The sequence below is a fragment of the Microtus pennsylvanicus genome, chromosome 12, assembly GCF_037038515.1.
Source record: "Microtus pennsylvanicus isolate mMicPen1 chromosome 12, mMicPen1.hap1, whole genome shotgun sequence".
Lineage (NCBI taxonomy): Eukaryota > Metazoa > Chordata > Mammalia > Rodentia > Cricetidae > Microtus > Microtus pennsylvanicus.
The window spans coordinates 48,240,912-48,246,124 of record NC_134590.1 but is presented as its reverse complement, the minus strand read 5'-3'; the positions used below and the strand labels follow the sequence as shown (position 1 = coordinate 48,246,124).

The 5,213-nt window shown below is 42.1% G+C and overlaps 1 pseudogene; it reads right to left on the bottom strand.

Annotated features, from left to right (window-relative positions):
• Positions 1 to 1,258: 1,258 nt before the first annotated feature.
• Positions 1,259 to 2,534, bottom strand: LOC142832530 (alpha-enolase pseudogene; annotated as a pseudogene).
• Positions 2,535 to 5,213: the final 2,679 nt, after the last annotated feature.

Below are 5,213 nucleotides of genomic sequence, written 5' to 3'. Positions count from 1 at the left end.
ATAGTTTCTTGTTCTCTAAGAAGCAGACATGGATCTAATCTACATGGGAAGTAGTAAAAGACAAGATCTCCTGAGTAAATTGGGAGTATGGGAACCAAGGGAGAGGGTTGAAGGGGAGGGGAGGGGCTGGAAGTGGAGCAGAGAAAAATGTAGAGCTCAATAAAATCAATAAAAAAAGAAGCACAATGTGCCATCTATTGTTTCAATGCCTGGATTTTACTTATCAGTGGTAAGTGTGGATCCCATCGCAGTTCTGAGGAGATGGCTGTTGCGGCTGAGCTCTTACCAGAGTTACAAGAGACTGACAGCTGGTAGGACAGAGCTTTGAAATATCTTCACGTGGTGTTAGGTGATGGGCAGAGTCGTGGGGCTCAGCTCAGCCACTGTGTTTCTAAGAAGCTTTTTTTCTGGTGACTCTCTGTCCCTGGCTTTCTAAACATAGTTCTGTCCCTAAATTGTCAGGGTATTTAGCTTGTTTGCATGGCATCTTCTGCCATGAAACTAAACTCACAGAGTTCCTGGGCTTAATCTAGGTGCTTTCAAATATTTAGTACTACACCAGACTTTAAAACACAATTGATGCTGAAGGAATATTGGTTGACCAAATGAATGTGAGTACATGTGCATGCGCGCGCGCACACACACATAAACACAAATTCTTCTGTTCAGATAGGAAAATATATTTTATCTTTGTACATATGTTATATTTATTATATATTATATTTATTACATAAATTATATTTGTCATTGTCATCATTATGATAGTATTTCTGCATCAGTATATCTGCTTATCTACTTTATACAGTAGATATATCTATCATATAAGATATTTATTATCTGTCTGCATCTATCCTTTATATTTTATCATCTATCTACATCTTTTTTTGTAGTTTTGTTTCTTTTTTTTTGTTTGTTTGTTTCACCCACTCACAGACAGTGTTCTTATGGGTCACAGAGGCTTTTATTCTGTGTGTAGAACTGCTGGGGCAGGGGCCTTGCCTCTGGTCACCCTAGAGATCACACTGGGCTCCAGACAATAGCTTGGAAGGGAGATGACAAACAATGATTCGGACCAGTCACATGATTCCAAAGCTGGGGTTCCCAGCAGGGCTCCAGGTGGTCAAGTGAGGCATTGACAATAATGTCTAAGGAAGCAGTGGCATGGGAGGGGCAGGCACTTGGCTCGCCTTGAGCTGCTTCAATGACATCAAGGACAGGGTCTAGGCAGCTGGTGGCTCCAGGGATCTCCACCCACACTTTACTTGGCCAGGGGGTTCCTGAAGGACCTACCGGCAAACTTAGCTTTGCTGCCCAGCTCTTCTTCGATTCTAAGAATCTGATTGTACTTGGACAGGTGCTCGGATCGGCTTGATCTGTCCAGTGTAGAGCCCCACCACCAGGTCAGCGATGAAAGTATCCTTAGTCTCCTCACAGAGCTGGGACACCATGACGCCCCAACCATTGGACTAAGCCAGCTTACATGCCTGCAGAGACTCAGCCACAGAGCAGATCTGGTTCCCTTTGAGCAGGAGCCAGTTGCAGAACCTTCTCACTAACAACCTTGGCCATCCTTTTAGGATTGGCCACTGTGGGATTTTCCTCAACCACCTGGATGCCAGTACCAGCTGTGAACTTTTGCCAGGCTTCCCAGTCATTCTGGTCAAAGGGGTCATCGATGGACACCATTAATAGTCCCAGATGAAGGACTTATATGGGCCAGCCAGCTAGTCTGGTGTGATGTAACTGCTGAAGTCTTCAGGAGACTTGAAGTCCAGGCCATACTTGCCTGACCTAAAGAATTCAGAGGCAGCTACCTCCATGCCGATGACAGCCTGGTCAGGATAGCCAGCCTTCTCAATTGCGTTCTTCAGCAGCGCCAGAGCTTCTTTGTTCTCCAGGATGTTCGGCACAAATCTGCCCACATCACCCACATTGGTGGCATCCTTCCCATATTTCTCCTTGACATTCTTCTGGTTGTGATAAACCTCTGCTCCAATGCGCATGCTTTCCGGAAAGTGGACGCTCCCTCAGGGAGGATCATGAACTCCTGCATGGCCAGCTTGTTGCCAGCATGAGAACCGCCGTTGATCTCATTGAAAGGTAGGACGGGCAGGATGACTTCAGGGATGCCAGGCAAGTCAACCATGTGGCAGTAGATGGGTACCCCTTTTCTGCAGCACCAGCTTTGCAAACAGCCAGGGACACTCCCAGGATGGCATTGGCACCAAATTTGGAATTATTCTTAGCGCTGTCTATCTCAATCATTAGTTTGTCGATCTTCTCTTGTTTCACAGCATTCAGTGTCTTGCTAACAGAGCAGGTACCATAATTTCACTGATGTCCTCAAAAGCCTTTGTGACACCCTTCCGCATGCAGAGTGTCTCATCATTGTCATGGGGTTCTATGGCCTCATAGATGCCAGTGGAGGCAACGCTGGATATGGCAGCTCAGAAGAGACCTTTTGAGGTGTAGAGATCAGCCTCAACAGTGAGACTTCCATGGGAACCAAAGATCTCTCAAGCATGGATCTTGAAAATAGATGTGGTGAGTTTCTGGCAGTCAGATTGCCGTGTAGGAAAAACACAGATGTTTCTGCACACATCCTGTAAAGCCTTTAGGAGAGATGTTCCCTAGCTCTCATCTGTTTTTCTTAAACAGGTAAAAGCGAAGTTGCTTGGTTTCCAAGATGGTTATTTGATGTTCAAGATATTTGGCAATTATTTGGAAATTTTCTCTATTTTTCATGTTGCCAAGACCTCATGCATTAGCCAGGGTGTGTGGTCATTTCTTGATAAGCATTCTAATTTATTTCATTCCTGTGTCTTTAGACACTATGAGATAAAATTTAAATATTTGTTTTTTAAATAAACCTCTCAAGATATTATTAATAAAAAATGATTTCCAGTCAAATTAATTGTGTGAAATCTATCAAATTCACGTCTTTGGGGACTATCCGATATGTGCTAAAATACTGAAAATTCTGGCAAGTCCAGTCACAATATTGCACATCTGTAGTTTGTGACCTGGGAACCCTTTGGGGAATATTGGCCAGTGTCTCAGAGATAGAGTAGTCTACAGAGCCCACGATGAGAAATGTGGCTGTAATTTTTGAAAGGCCAGAGAACCACATCTCAATTATAGTTCTTGTATAGGACAACAGGCTGACAAAAGCATGCTCTCCAGCTTTCCAGACAAGCCATGAGTATAGCATCTTTTCATGTTTCCTTTTCTACTCATTTGTGGCTTGTTTTCTGCTAATAGTAGTTTATTGAGAGAAACTACTTTTTAAAAGTGGTTTTAAAAAAATACCTTTATGATGTTTCATGCACAAATAAATTCAGGAAGCCTAGGAAAACAACACATTTTCATTCTTCTCATTAACATGAGCCGCGGTCAGCTTTAGCTGTCAACTGACGGGACCTAGAATCTCCTGTGAAGACATTTGCAAAGAGAGATTGTCAATACTGAGTTAGACTGTCCACATGCCTGTGAGGGATTGTCTTGATTGTCCTAATCGATGCTGGTAGCACTTTGTAGTGGAGGCCCACATAAAAGGACATGAACGAAGGAAACGTTTTGGCATTTTTGCTTGGTTGCCCTCACTCTTGCTATTGAGTTTATTTATCCTGTTGCTGACACTGCTGATTCCTAGGCTGAGGTTAGGGCCAACTTCTTCAACTTTTCAACATGGGCAGAAGATGAGCAGATCTCCTAGAATCCTCTAGGCCTTCAGCAGCACACTGTGACTACTGAGGCTCCCAGAATCATTGTCTGAACTACTAGGTTCTCAGCTTTTCTGGTGTATGACAGCCATGTCAGACCACTCTGACAATATTACATAAGCCAGGAAAATAAATTCTCTTTGAATATCAATTAGTTATATCAGTTCTGTCCCTTTAGAGAACTCGGACATAATATACAAATTGGCTTTCCAGTGGAGTTGCAGTACAATAGCCTTCCCATAGTTTAAAGCACAGATCCCTCTTGTTTCCAGGTGTATGGGGGACCAGTGCCTATTGGAAATGACTGTGGATTGGATAATTAGGAAACTTCTAAAGGATCTTAGGAATTGTTTCCCAGAATTTCTCACTGTGTGGCCTAGTTGTGTTCCCAGGATAGCCAGGGTCCCCTGCTGTTCCAGTTTAAGGTGCTGGAAATCCATTTGTCAGCTTCCCACAGCCTGTCATAACTGTCTTCAAGGACTGGGCTGAGACTCAGGACATAGGCACCTACAGGGAGCAGAGCTAAAAATAATAACAAAATTAATATGCATTTGGGAAACAATTGCTCAGGCAAACCAATACACACATAATGGATTCTGTCCAAAGCTTCATTTTCCAAACTGAAGAACAATAAGATGCATATTAACCCAGGTGAGTGTCGAAACAGATTCTTGGCAGCCTGTGATTAGATAAAGGAGCTCATGCAGCCTGAATACAGTAGACACAGTTAAAATTAGGCAGCATCACAAAGGGACGAAGATGAGATACATTACTGTTCAACCCGTTGTTAATTCAAAAATCTTTCTTACTTTTAAAATTCTGTGTAACTTTGAAGTTTAAACATGATTTTATTTTCTTTGCAAACTGGCTAACCCTGACTTTTAATTTAATTGCTAAATGTTCAGGAGCCTATGGTGAGTGGGAGTTCTATTTTAGAAATGAAATTGGAGAATTTATAAAGAAGTTTAAATTATATAACTTTCATATGCTCTTATTAATACCTGGTTAAGGAAAAATGGTAGTTTAATATTATTCTTGTTAAATATTTCATATGTAAAGTAGAAAGTTTTGATTTCAAAAGACATTTTGAAGCTCAATGTACTGGTGCACACCTTTAATATCAGCTTTGAGGGAGTAGAGTCGTGTGGATTTCTGTGAGTTTGAGACTAGCCTGGACTACATGGTGAGATTCTGTCACACAAAAAAAGAAAAAGAAAGAAAAGAAGGAAAGAAAAAATAGAGGGCAAAAGGAATGGCTCACTGGTTAAGAGTACTTGCTGTTCTTTCAGAGGATCCAGGTTTCATTCCCACCACCTACCTTCATGGCTCACAATCACCTGTGACTCGAGTTTGAGGGAATCTGACACCCTCTTCTGACCTCTACAGGCACCATCCTATGGTGAGGGTGTAGACATAAACACTCCAAAACAAAGGGTAGCAAAAACACTTTATGCTTTAAGAAAATCTAGTGTATAAATACTGGAATAAGTA